Source organism: Capricornis sumatraensis, chromosome 10 (genome assembly GCF_032405125.1).
Source record: "Capricornis sumatraensis isolate serow.1 chromosome 10, serow.2, whole genome shotgun sequence".
NCBI lineage: Eukaryota > Metazoa > Chordata > Mammalia > Artiodactyla > Bovidae > Capricornis > Capricornis sumatraensis.
The window spans coordinates 43,120,274-43,135,253 of NC_091078.1; positions in this window are offsets into that span (position 1 = coordinate 43,120,274).

Below are 14,980 nucleotides of genomic sequence, written 5' to 3' on the forward strand. Positions count from 1 at the left end.
TTTCATTGAGTTAGACAAGGCTGTGGTCCTAGTGTGATTAGATTGACTAGAGATCTGTGAGTATGGTCAGTGTGTCTGCCCTCTGATGCCTTCTTGCAACGCCTACCATCTTACTTGGGTTCCTCTTACCTTGGGAGTGGGGTATCTCTTCACGGCTGCTCCAGCAAAGCACAGCCACTACTCCTTACCTTGGATGAGGGGTATCTCCTCCCGCTGCCCTTCCTGACCTTCAACGTGGGATGGCTCCTCTAGGCCCTCCTGCACCCGCACAGCCACTGCTCCTTAGTTTTCTGAATGTTGAGTTTTAAGCCAGCCTTTTCACTCTCTTCTTTCACTTTCTCAAAAGACTGTTTAGTTCTTTGCTTTCTGCTATAAGGGTGGTGTCATCTGGATATCTGAGGTTATTAATATTTCTCCCTACAATCTTGATTCCAGCTTGTGCTTCTTCCAGCCCAGCATTTCTCATGATGTACTCTGCATAGAAGTTCAATAGGCAGGGTGACAATATACAGCCTTGACATACTCCTTTCCCAATTTGGAACCAGTTTGTTGTTCCATGTCCAGTTCTAACTGTTGCTTCCTGACTTGCATACAGATTTTCAAGGGGTAGGTCAGGTGGTCTGGTATTCCCATCTCTTTAAGAATATTCCACAGTTTGTTGTGATCCCCATAGTCCAAGGCTTTGGCACAGTCAATAAAGCAGAAATAGATGTTTTTCTGGAACTTTCTTGCTTTTTCTGTGATCCAACAGATGTTGGCAATTTGACCTCTGGTTCTTCTGCCTTTCCTAAATCCAGCTTGAATATCTGGAAATTCATGGTTCCCATATTTTAGAAGCCTGGCTTGGAGAGTTTTGAGCATTACTTTACTAGCTTGTGAGATGAGTGGATTTGTGCGGTAGTTTGAGCATTCGTTGGCATTGCCTTTCTTTGGGATTGGAATGAAAACTGACCTTCCCCAGTAATGTGGCCACTGCTGAGTTTTCCAAATTTGCTGGCATATTGAGTGCAGTACTTTTACAGCATCATCTTTCAGGATTTGGAATAGCTCAACTGGAATTCCATCACCTCCACTAGCTTTGTTTTTAGTGATGCTTTCTAAGGCCTGCTTGACTTCACACTCCAGGATGTCTGGTTCTAGTTGAGGGATCATGCCATCATGATTATCTGGGTCGTGAAGATCTTTTTTGTATAGTTCTTCCAAGTATTTTGTCACCTTTTCTTAATATCTTCTGTTTCTGTTAGGTCCATACCATTCCTGTCCTTTATTGAGCCCATCTTTGCATGAAATGTTCCCTTGGAACCTCTAATTTTCTTGAAGAGATCTCCAGTCTTTCCCATTCTATTGTTTCTCTCTATTTCTTTGCATTGATCACTAAGGAAGATGTTCTTATCTCTCCTTGCTCTCCTTTGGAACTCTGCATTCAAATGGTATATATTTCCTTTTCTCCTTTACCTTTCACTTCTTTTCTTTTCTCAGCTATTTGTAAGGCCTCCTCAGACAACCATTTTGCCTTTTTGCATTTCTTTTTTCTTGGGAATGGTCTTGATCCCTGCCTCCTGTACAATGTCATGAATCTCCATCCATAGTTCTTCAGGCACTCTGTCTATCAGATCTAATCCCTTGAACCTGTTTGTCACTTCCACTGTATAATTGTAAGGGATTTGATTTAGGTCATACCTGAATGGTCTAGTGGTTTTCCTTACTTTCTTCAATTTCAGTCTGAATTTGGCTATAAGGAGTTCATGATCTGAGCCACAGTCAGCTTCCAGTCTCATTTTTGCTGAGTGTATAGAGCTTCTCCATCTTTGGCTGCAAAGAATATAATCAATCTGACTTTGGTGTTGACCATCTGGTGACGTCCATATGTAGAGTCTTCTCTTGTGTTTGCTATAATCAGTGTGTTCTCTTGGCAGAACTCTATTAGCCTCTGCCCTGCTTCATTCTGTACTCCAAGGCCAAATTTGCCTGTTACTCCAGGTATTTCTTGACTTTCTATTTTTGCATCCCAATCCCCTATAATGAAAAGGACATCTTTTTTGGGTGTTAGGTCTAGAAGGTCTTCATAGAACCGTTCAGCTTCAGCTTCTTCAGCATTACTGGTTGGGGCATAGACTTGGATTACTGCGATACTGAATGCTTTGCCTTGGAAACATACAGAGATCATCCTGCAATTTTTGAGATTGCATCCAAGTGCCGCATTTTGGACTCTTTTGTTGACTATGTGGCAACTCCATTTCTTCTAAGGGATTCTTGCCCACAGTAGTAGATACAATGGTCATCTGAGTTAAATTCACCCATTCCAGTCCATCTTAGTTCGCTGATTCCTAGAATGTCAACATTCACTCTTGCCATCTCGTTTGACCACTTCCAATTTGCCTGGATTCATGGACCTGACATTCCAGGTTCCTGTGCAGTATTGTTCTTTACAGCGTCAGACTTTGCTTCCATCACCAGTCACATCCACAACTGGGTGTTGTTTTTGCTTTGGCTCCGTCTCTTCATTCTTTCTGGAGTTGTTTCTCCACTGATCTCCAGTGGCATATTGGGCACCTACCAACCTGGCGAGTTCATCTTTCAGTGTCCTATCTTTGACCCTTCAGACTGTTCATGATGTTCTCAAGGCAAGAATACTGAAGTGGTTTGCCATTCCCTTCTCCAGTGGACCACGTTTTGCCAGAACTCTCCAGCATAACCCATTGGTCTTTGGTGGCCCCACACGGCATGGCTCATACTTTCACTGACTTAGCTAAGGCTGTGGTCCGTGTGATCAGACTGGTTAGTTTTCTGTGATTGTGGTTTTCAGTCTGTCTGTCTTCTGATGGAGAAAGATAAGAGGCTTATTGAAGCTTCCTGATGGGAGAGACTGACATACCATACAAACCACATTTTCTTTATACATTTACCTTTTTCTGGATATTGAGGTTGTTTCCATGGTGTTAGAGCCATGCTGTCTGATGTGGTAGCTATGTGTGGCTATTTAAATCTTAGTTCAAGGTAATTCATATGAAGTTAAATTAAAAATTCAGTCCTTCAATGAGACATCAGCCACATTTTAAGTGCTCAGAAGCCATGTGTGGCTGGTGGCTGCTGTAATCAAGAGTACAGATTATGGAGTGGTTCCACATCTTGGAAAGTTCTATTCATCATTTCTGGTTCAGTTTTGCTTGATGCTTTCTGTGTGAAAACAAATAGAACATAACATCCCCTACTTCTCCCACACACACAAAGGAGCAAGACACTAGAGCCAGAATTTTCTGACTCATGCTTTGGCTGATATTTTTTTTGTAGAGATACTCAATAGTTAAAAATAATCAAAATTTGAGTTTTGAATATATGCAAAGCCAGAAGTAACTTTCTCTCTTTCTTCCCTGTTACAAACAAACCAAAAGAACAACAAATATGAGGTTCACTTAGTGGGTGTTTCTGTTATTTTGACTCTTGGAGTAGAGACCATGCTTTCCCTATTTTATGGAAACAATGCTTGGAATAACTGGTTAATGCTTGCAAATCCTTTTGAAGATGGGAAGCACAGTTGCATAAGTGCCAAGTGCTATTTCCTTTATTAACATCTGTATTAAAAATAAGAAAATGAATGCTTTGTTATGATGGGATTTCTTCAGATATGTCAATTCCAAAATATAGTTTGTACATCCACCTCTTTTAGAGTTTAAAAGAGGAAATTAAAAAACTCAGTAGAAGAATGCATGAAGGTCTACCAGCAAACTAGACGATGTCCATTTAAAAGGCACTTATAGCTCTGTGTTCCATTTATGCCTTGCACTATCTAAGTTAGATTCAAAAATATTTTTCAGGGAACACCAAGTACCTTGAGAGCCTTTGTTGGCTTCTCCTTGCTTCACAGAAACAAATCTATATGGGTGGCATGTCCTCAAGTCAACCCCACTCATGAGCAAGTAGCAGCAATAAAAGTAAACTGAGCATTTTTTGAGGACTTATGTCAGAACTTATGCTCTGGCCAAGAGCTTCACGTGAATCATCTCATTTAATTCCCACCATAGCCACAAGTTAGAAACTACAGTATTGTCTCCATTATATAGACACGCCAACTGAGGCAACACAGGGTTTTCCTGAAGGCAATGGGAAAGTGGAAGATGGCTAGAGACAGCAGTCTTTATGGCTGGAGTTCTATATTCTGTGAAGGGACTCTGCTCTAGAAATTTCTGGAGGAACCTTGAAACTAAGAAGGATCCTACAAGCTTTCCTGGGTACAAAAGTCCCTCTGTGTCCCCTATTTCCTATTTATAGGAAAAGGCTTCAGTCTCTTCGGCCTTCCCTGAGCTCCAGTAAGCAGATTTAAGCAGCTACTAATTAGAGAAGTGAAAGTGCAGAAACTAAGCAAAAGCAGTAAAAAACAGTAGTTCAGGGACAAAACAGAGACCTAGTTCCTCCTCCAGAAGTATATATAATAATTTGACAAATATCTTTGAGTTGTTCTGCAGAAACTAAGACCCTCACCTAGGTGGAGGAGGGTGACCACAAGCTTGTAAACCCTAGACTCTTTGGAACCAGAAGATTAATGACTAAAATTCTTGGAACACCATCCCATCCCCTCACCACCAGTCAATCAGAAGAAATTCATGCCCCCCTACAACCCTCATCCCAAATGTTGCCTTTAAAAGCCACTCAAAAGGCAGAAGGGAGTTTGGGTCTTTCAAGCATGAGCTGCCCATTCTCCTTGCATGGTACCCTGTAATAAATGCTGTATGTGCTTTCCTTCCCCACAGTCCAGGATCAGTAAGTTGGCTTTACTGCTCAGCAGGTAAGCAGAACCAAGTTCTCTCCAGAACAAGCCTCGAACAGAGAAGAGTCCACATTTTATGCTGTCTAAAAGAAAAGATAGCCCATCTGAGGCCTCAAACTCATTGCCAGTTGAGCCTGGGATCCAGACAAGGGTGAGAAAAAATAATTGTAAATGAAATAATATATCACAATGTCTTGGACCTCAGCGGTTTCAGTCAACTAGAAAGGAGGACATTTAGAAAACGGGATCCTAAGATCTTCAGCAACAGATGCTAGAGTTTACAGGGAATAGAAGACAGAAATGAGAAAGTCAGAGGATTAAACAGCCCTTGATTGCCAGTCCCCTGGTGATCTCCAGGTGAAAAGCTTATGACACCCTTTTCTGTGATAGAATACTTCCACATACTTAGAAGCTCAAGGATATCAAACTTAACACTCAAATTTCACAAAACAAGAAGAACCCCCTCCAGAAGTCGGTGAGTATTTGAGAAGTAAGGCTCTGATGAGTTCACCACTCTAAGAGTGGTGCACACGAAAGACCTCTTCTGAGAACTTTTTGAACAGTGTCTGCCTGGATAGTGAAAGGGCTTCAGTGATGGTGGATTCATGATGATTTCTACAGGTAGGAAAGGCTGGAGGAATCCCAAAGAGAATGCACCCAGCCCTGATGGCTCAGATGGTAAAGAATTTGCCTGCAATGCAGGAGACCTCAGTTCAATCCCTGGGTCAAGAAGATCCCCTGGAAAAGGGAATAGCAACCCACTTCAGCATCCTTGCCTAGAGAATTTCAAGGACAGAGGAGCCTGGTGAGCTACAGCCCATGGGGTTAGCTGAGTGACTAACATATACCCTCTAGGAAGAGGAGACTCATGAGTTGGGAGGTCTGCGGGGGCTGAGTGTTGTGCTGGGCAACCACCCCCAACCCATTTGCTTCTTCCCTTCCCTGGGGATCAGGGGCTCAGGGATGAAAGGACTCCCAACAAAGCATAAGGGGCTATTTAGAAAGCAAAGCCCAACCCTGCCCTCCTGTTTCACTCCCCATCTTTGTCACAGGGCTGTGAGTTGCCATCCATCTTGAGGTCAGAAGAGGGGGATCTGACAAAGGTAGGGTAGGTAAGGGAAGGCCCCTCTTATTCCTGGTGCCTACAGAGGGGGTGAAGACCCTTTTAATGACTTCCAAGCTTTTAAATATTCACCCCAAACCTTAATTATTTTCATGTAAATCACAGGAAGATTTTAGATAAGAATAGGTCAATGAACCAGCTTACGTTCACATTCCCAAGCTCCTTTCCTCTGACCTGTTAATCCAGCCTCCTGTCCCCTCTTAGGGCAAGGGAGCAGCCTACATGCCAGGGAGGTTGTGGGCTGCCTAGTGCCTCTGAAAATCAAGTCCGGAGGCCTGGGGTTCTGTGGGGAGCATTGCAGCTGTGGGCCCAGGCCTCCTCAGCTGCTGAACTGCAAATTCCAGGAACACAGCCCATGTAGTAGAAGCTCAAACTTTCCAAAGTTTTTCTATTATTTTCTTCCTACTTTGGTTTCTTTAGGGTGTGGTTTCCACCTTCAAGATGCTTGTAGTACCCTGGGACAGAGGAGACAGCCTCTTGTATCTGTCTCTGGTGTGCCTCCTTCACTGGGATGTGAGTTCCCAGAGGGCAGAAATCTCTGCCTTGCTCGCTGATATGTGGCTAGCACCTGGGACAGTGGTGAGCAGTAACAGATAATCTCTGTGCTTGTTGAATGAATCTAAGGTGAAGGACAAGGAGACACAAGTAAGATCTCTAGTGTCACAGAAATTAGCAGGAAGTGATTTTAAGTACTACCAGGATGACAAGGAAAAGGTCTACAAAGAAGATGGTACTTTGCATTCTGTTTTCCCAAATTTTTTTTCTTAATATTATACCAAGTTAACTGAATTTACCACTTGCTAGCTAATACTTCGTAGTATTATTTAGAACTGAACATGGAACAACAGATTGGCTCCAAATCAGGAAAGGAGTACATCAAGGCTGTATATTGTCACCCTGCTTATGTAACTTCCATGCAGAGTGCATCATGAGAAACGCTGGGCTGGATGACACACAAGCTGGAATCAAAATTGCTGTGAGAAATGTCAATACCCTCAGATATGCAGATGACACCACTCTTATGGCAGAAAGTGAAGAAGAACTAAAAAGCTCGGGACGAAAGTGAAAGAGGAGAGTGAAAAAGCTGGCTTAAAGCTCAACATTCAGAAAACGAAGATCATGGCATCTGGTGTCATCGCTTCATGGCAAATAGATGGGGAAACAATGGAAACAGTGAGAGACTTTATTTGCTTGGGCTCCAAAATCACTGCAGATGGTGACTGCAGCTATGAAATTAAAAGATGCTTGCTCCTTGGAAGAAAATTTATGACTAATCTAGACAGCATATTAAAAAGGAGAGACATTACTTTGCCAACAAAGCTCCATCTAGTTAAGGCTATGGTTTTTCCAGTGGTCATGTATGGATGTGCGAGTTGGGCTATAAAGAAAGCTGAGTGCTGAAAATTGATGTTTTTGAATTGTGGTGCTGGAGAAGACTCTTGAAAGTCCCTTGGACAGCAAGGAGATCCAACCAGTCCATCCTGAAAGAAATCAGTCCTAAGTGTTCACTGGAAGAACTGATGCTGAAACTGAAACTCCAAACTTCGGCCACCTGATGCAAAGAACTGACTCATTTGAAAAGACCCTGATGCTGGGAAAGATTGAAGGCGGGAGAAGGACGACAGAGGATGAGATGGTTCTGTGGCATCACTGACTCAATGGACATGAGTTTGAGTAAGCTCTGGGAATTGGTGATGGACAGGGAAGCCTCGTGTGCTGCAGTCTGTGGGGAAGCAAGGAGTTGGACATGACTGAATGACTGAACTGAACTGAAGTTAATACATACAGAAATAAAGAGTAGGGATTTCTCTGATGGTCCAGTGGTTAAGAATATGCCTTGAATGCAGGGGATGTGGGTTTGATCTCTGGTTGGGGAACTAGGATCCCACATGCCTCAGAGCAACTAAGCCCACTCACCATAACTGGAGAGTAGCTCATGAGCTGCAACTGGAGAAGTCCACCTGCTGCAAATAAGATCTGATGCAGCCAACTAAATAAATATTTTAAAAAAGAAAGAAAAGAAGAAGCAGTTCAGTTCAGTTCAGTTCAGTCAGTCAGTTGTGTCTGACTCCTTGCAACCCCATGAATCGCAGAACGCCAGGCCTCCCTGTCCATCACCAACTCCTGGAGTTCACTCAGACTCATGTCCATTGAGTCAGTGATGCCATCCAGCCGTCTCATCCTCTGTCGTCCCCTTCTCCTCCTGCCCCCAATCCCTCCAAAGCAGTTCATAACCTTGCCAAATGTGAAGTTTAACATTAGCAATGGAATTTGTACTGAAACTCACCCTGTATCTCTTTATTAAAGTGCTATCTCTCTGAAGGCACATTTTACAAAGTGCACGTACATTTTCTTTAATGTTCAATTCCAAGTGCTTTCCATCTGTGCTTGCAGTATGCACTGAAGGAAATTGTGGAGTGGTGTATGTTTATAACAATCAAGCATTACTTGCATCATATTTTTTAGTAAGTGAGAGCATAAGGCTGCATGCTTGATTTTGGTTGGAATAGAAGCTTGCACGTACTGGGCTACACTAATCATTCAGGAAGGTCTGTGGGTCTCCATCTCATGTGGAGATGGAGGGCTGATGAATGATGGAGCATCTTCCTTGAAGGTCTGAATCATCTTTGTGTAGCTGCTTGAAGGTGAGGAGATGGGCAAGGTGAATTTTCAATGTGTGATTCTAAAATGCTGCCTGTTTTTAAATCGTAACAACCAAGCATGCCACATATATTATTTAACAACCACTGTGTGCGTGGTCCTTGCTGTTTATACAAATGCATACAATGACTTGTGAGACATGGTCATTACACTGCCTGTGAGGAGCTGGTGCCCTGCAGGAGCAGGCAGAAGGACAGGTCATGTGAAGCAATAAATGGGAAGGGCCAGGTGCATGTGAAGCCCTGCTCCCACCATCTCTGCCTTCCCCAGCTCTCCCTCAGTGCTGCCGCTCGTCTGGCCTGGTCTCACAGGCAGGAATCTACAAGTGGCCACAATCCAGTTCAGTCCCAGCACATGCAGGGTGCTGGGCAGAGCCCTAGAAGTCTCTGACACAGTAAACGCTCAACTAGGAGTTCTGGGTGGGTGCCTGAGTGTGTCCAGGTATGTGAGAGTAGGTGGGAGTGGAAGGGGATGCGTCAGGAGCAGTGCAGCGCCAGAGGGGACATGAGCGTGCGCAGCGCACCTTGGTGGTGATGGGAGCTACCGGGGTCAGTCAGGGAAACTTCCTGCAAGAAGGTGGTCTTGACCGCAGTCTTGGAAGAGTTTGCCAGGTGGATGGGAGAGGCGTTCCAGGCAGGGTGTCAGCAGCCTGTGTGAGCTAGGCGCGGCTGAGGGGCCGCTGAGCTCCAGTGCGGTTGGGGGTGAGTGGAGGCCCAGTGGAGCTGCTGCCATGAAGACTCCCACGAGGCCGTTCCTGGCTGGTGCTGGGTCGGCAGGGAGCCAGTAGGGCATGTCTGTGGCCTGACTGTGTGTGGCTCAAGTCAGTGAATGAATGAGTGAGTCAACGACGCTGTTGCAGTGATGATGCGGGCTCCGCCTCCCCGCTGTGAGATGCTCTTGGTTTGGGGTGTTCTCAGCCTGGGCATCCTGGTGACCTGGCTCCACAGCGCCCCCGCCGGCGGGTTTGAGAGTAGAGTCTCCTGCTCTTTCCGCAAATCCAGCTGCTGGTGATCCAGCTCCAGGTGGCTATTCGGACTGTGCTCTGAATTGCTTGTCCATCCCCGAGCCGGGTCAGGTGAGGTGGAGGGAAGGCGACGAGAATGAAGGCTGGGCCATGAGGAGACCAGAAGAACGAGCGGCAGGAGGCAGAGAGCAGGGAGAGAGCTGGGCTGGGGGCAGGAGCTGAGTGGCCGCATAGCGGGGTTTGGGGAGTGTGCCCAGCACCGCGGACCTCTGCTAAACACTAGCTATGCGAATCGATTTGAAGAAATGGGAACAAAGCCCTCTCAAGGACAACAGACTCAGAATAAACATAGTTGAGTTCACAGGGAGAGGCAGTGCTCACTGTGCAGCTGATAGAGCCTCTTGGTGATGTGCATTCAGTTGAGATAAGAAACGCTGGCGCGAGGCCAGAGCCTCATGGGTTTGCCCTGGGGCAGAGGTCTTGGCAAAGGGCGGCCTTGGCCTATTGATGCGGATAGAGTCCCAAGGGTGAGGCTCGAGCTGCCATAGAGATCTTGGAGGGCAGACAGCCCTCCTGAGGAAACATAAATAGAGACCAGGAGAAGGAAGTACAAGTGGCTCAGGCTAGAGAGTTGGTTCTGTGGTTTGATATTGATCTGTTCTGCTACTGATAAATCCTTCTGCTTAGAAAATAAGCAGTCTTCTTGTTGACCTTCTGCCCTCCTTTTACCAGAGGGAGTCCCAGCCTTTGCTGCCTGTGGAGTTCACTGCCAAGTGCTCTCTGAGCAGCCAGTAATTTGTAGTGTTGCCAGACACTGGGGCATGCCCCTGGGCCCTGTCAGCTCTCTGGCATGTGTGTGCCATTTGCCTCCAGTATAAATGTTCTCAGCATGGCACTCAAAATTCTACTTCCATAAATGCACCCCACTCCACACATGCCCTGAGCCAGCAGAACTGCTGACTTTTCCAACCTGCCCCATATCCTCCCAGCTTAGCTCAAGCTCTTCCTGTGTTTGGAAAGTTCCCTCCGACCCTCATCACTGGATCTACAAATCCCACTACCCTTTCAAAAGCCACCTCAATTCAGGCAAACATTCAGAAACTTCCAAAGAATTCTCCCTATCTCCCAAACCCTTTAACCAGGAGCAGAGTAGAAGGAAGGGGCCTTGGGACCAACAGTTTCCAACTACAACTCTGCTTCTATTTCTTTAGGAATCCCCAGGGGACCCAGGGGACTCAGGGGATGGACTGACCATAGGTTTGCCTTGGAGGTCAAACAGATAATGACTAGAGATCAACTAAATGTTGCCAGTTGATCACTAGGGGTCAGTTTTTTTTTTTTGTAAATGAGTCAGAAGCAGAGATACTATGTGGCTTTAGGGGCAGGTTGTGTGACAGCTGATGTAGTGGGTTGGTGCATTGTTCTCTATGCAGATAGCACACAAAGAGAGAACTGTGTATCCAGTTGGCATGACATCCCTGCTAAGGAAGGATGGAGACATCTTTGGGGCTAGAAAAGGGTTTCTGTTTCCAGACAGTAGAGGCAAGCATTCAGTTCACTTCAGTTCAGTTCAGTCACTCAGTTGTTTCTGACTGTTTGTGACTCCATGAGCTGCAGCACGCCAGGCCTCCCTGTCCAACATCAACTCCCGGAGCCTATGAAACTCGTGTCCATTGAGTCGGTGAAGCCATCCAACAATCTCCTCTGTCATCCCCTTCTCTTCCTGCCCTCAATCTTTCCCAGCATCAAGGTCTTTTCAAATGAGTCAGCCCTTCTCATCAGGTGGCCAAAGTATTGGAGTTTCAGCTTCAACATCAGATCTTCCAATGAACACCCAGGACTGATCTCCTTTAGGATGGACTTGTTGGATCTCCTTGCAGTCCAAGGGACTCTCAAGAATCTTCTCCAACACCACAGTTCAAAAGCATCAGTTCTTCGGTCCTCAGCTTTCTTTATAGCTCAACTCTCACGTTCATACATGACCACTGGAAAAACCATGGCCTTGACTATACAGAGCTTTGTTGGCAAAGTAATGTCTCTGCTTTTTAATATGCTGTCTAGGTTGGTCATAACTTTCCTTCCAAAGAGTAAGTTCTTTTAATTTCATGGTTGCAATCACCATCTGCAGGGATTTTGGAGCCCAGAAAAATAAAGTCTCTCACTGTTTCCACTGTTTTCCCATCTATTTGAAGTGATGGGACCAGATGCCATGATCTTTGTTTTCTGAATGTTGAGCTTTGAGCCAACTTTTTCACTCTCCTCTTTCACTTTCATCAAGAGGCTCTTTAGTTCTTCTTCACTTTCTGCCATAAGGGTGGTGTTATCAGCATATCTGAGGTTATTGATATTTCTCCTGGCAGTCTTGATTCCAGCTTGTGTTTCTTCCAGCCCAGCATTTCTCATGATGTACTCTGCATAGAAGTTAAATAAGCAGGGTGACAACATACAGCCTTGATGTACTCCTTTCCCTATTTGGAACCAGTCTGTTGTTCCATGTCCAGTTCTAACTGTTGCTTCCTGGGCTGCATACAGATTTCTCAAGAGGCAGGTCAGGTGGTCTGGTATTCCTATCTCTTTCAGAATTTTCCACAGTTTATTGTAATCCACACAGTCAAAGTCTTTGGCATAGTCAACAAAGCAGAAATAGATGTTTTTCTGGAACTCTCTTGCTTTTTCCATGATCCAGAGGATGATGGTTCCTCTGCCTTTTCTAAAACTAGCTTGAACATCTGGAAGTTCACGGTTCATGTATTGCTGAAGCCTGGCTTGGAGAATTTTGAGCATGACTTTACTAGCATGTGAGATGAGTGTAATTGTGTGGTAGTTTGAGCATTCATTGGTATTGCGTTTCTTTGGGATTGGAATGAAAACTGACCTTTCCCAGTCCTCTTGCCACTGCTGACTTTTCCAGATTTGCTGACATATTGAGTGTAGCACTTTCACAACATCTCTTTCAGGATTTGAAATAGCTCAACTGGAATTCCATCACCTCCACTAGCCTTGTTCATAGTGATGCTTCTTAAGGCCCACTTGACTTCACATTCCAGGATGTCTGGCTCTAGGTGAGTGATCACACCATCATGATTAACTGGGTCATGAAGTTTTTTTTGTACATTTCTTCTGTGTATTCTTGCCACCTATTCTTAATATTTTCTGCATCTGTCATGTCCATACTATTTCTGTCTTTTATTGAGCCCATCTTTGCATGAGATGTTCCCTTGGTATCTCTAATTGTCTTGAAGAGATCTCTAGTCTTTCCTATTCTATTGTTTTCCTCTATTCCTTTGCATTGATCGCTGAGAAAGACTTCCTTATCTTTCCTTGCTATTCTTTGGAGCTCTGCATTCAAATGGGTTTATCTTTCCTTTTCTCCTTTGCTTTTCACTTATCTTCTTTTTACAGCTATTTGTAAAGCCTCCTCAGACAGCCATTTTGCTCTCTTGCATTTCTTTTTCCTGGGGATAGTCTTGATTTCTGTCTCCTGTACAATATCACAAACCTCTGTTCATAGTTCATCAGGCACTCTGTGTATCAGATCTAGTCCCTTAAATCTATTTGTCACTTCCACTGTATAGTCATAAGGGATTTGATTTAGGTCATACCTGAATGGTCTAGTGGTTTTCCCTGCTTTCTTCAATTTAAGTCTGAATTTGGCAATAAGGAGTTCATGATCTGAGCCACAGTCAGCTCCTGGTCTTGTTTTTGCTGACTGTATAGAGCTTCTCCATCTTTGGCTGCAAAGAATATAATCAATCTGATTTCGGTGTTGGCCATCTGGTGATGTCCATGTGTAGAGTCTTCTCTTGTGTTGTTGGAAGAGGGTGTTTGCTATGACTAGTGTGTTCTCTTGGCAGAACTCTATTAGCCTTTGCCCTGCTTCATTCTGTACTCCAAGGCCAAATTTGCCTGTTACTCCAGGTGTTTCCTGACTTCCTACTTTGGCAGGCATAGTTACTGTATACTGAAAATTACTCTGAATTATGGAAGCTCTGATTATTATAAAATAATAGTATTTTCAAAGTGTTTGTCATTCCTTCAACAGTCACCTGTGTGGCAGGCACTGAGAAGTGTACCCAGACTTGATTTCTGCCACCCAGTCACTGGGGGTTCTTTCAGCAGGTGCGGTCACCTTTAGGGCTGCCTCCCTGCAGGAGCCGTCTCACCATATCAGGTTCCTTTTTGGCACAGAGGCTGATTTAAGGTATAAAAGCCTGGCCATCTTGGCCCAAGGTGTGACACATCTGAGGAGGGATCAGTGTAGTTCCAGTGTTACTTGTGGGATTGGTTGAGTCTCTTGTTGGGCCTGAATCCAGTTTCCTGCTTCCCTACCCTCTCATCCATAGTGCCAGTGCTGAGGGTGTTCCTTAAGATACAGACTGCATGGAGATTTCCACTCAGCAGCTGCTTCTTGGGGGATCAACAACAGGCTTTGTGCTGGACCAGTGCTGTGGATGATTGCCAAAGGTTTAAATCTCTACTATACATGTTTGAGAACTGTTTAGAATTTCCCACCAATTCAGATATAGCATATCCCCAGTTCACTGTGAGTATTTAGTAAACAAAAGAATGGGCAATTAAGTGGATCTTCAAAACTGGATTAGAAGGCAACATGCTAGTCTAACTTTCCCGTGAACACCTTCTTTGCATTGTGTCCACGGATACTGGTTGGAGAAATGACCTTCCCAGAGAAAGGACATGGCTCTTGAGTTAGCATAAATGGAGTCCTTCAGTTAGATTCTGATGTCAAACTCCAAGGCCCATAGCCAGACAGTGGCTGAGTTGAGATGAGGAGGGAGCCTCCTCTTCCCAGTCCAATCCCTCTTCACAACTTCTCTGAATTCATCTTGGGGGCTCTACAAAAATATCTGAAGCTATTTCTGACTTAGTTTGTTGAATCCTATTTCACATAGCCTTGCAAATCAGGGGGGACTCTGGCCTTGGGGTGCAGTGGCAGACATGGGCACCACTGAAGTGGCACATTTCACATCTTCAGTACAGGTGAGGACCTCTGGCTGAGTCCAAACCAGGCCTCCTAGCATTCAGATGGCCCTCGAGCTGTTGTAGTGAGAAGATGTGAGGCAGGTGGAACCTATGGGTTCAACCACTAATTCTTGCAACTTCTAATCCCAAGAACAGGTTTAGGTCTTAAAGACCTAAGCAAAGATTAAATGTGTAATTTTAGAAGTTTTATGGAAAAAGACCTGGGCTAATAGTCAGAGCACTTGGGTTCTGAACATATATCTGCTTCTAACCAATTATGTAATCCAGGACAAAACCATCCACTCATTCATTGGAATATTTGTTTTCCAAAAAAAAAAAAAAAAAAGAGAGAGAGAGAGAGAGAGAGAGAGGAAAGAAATAGGTCTTTCTACCTGTGTCCTTTCTCTTATCAATTCTTGGAGCAGTTCTCAACACTCTGCACTCATTCATATAACTCTTATTTACTTTTAAATACTAACAAGTATTT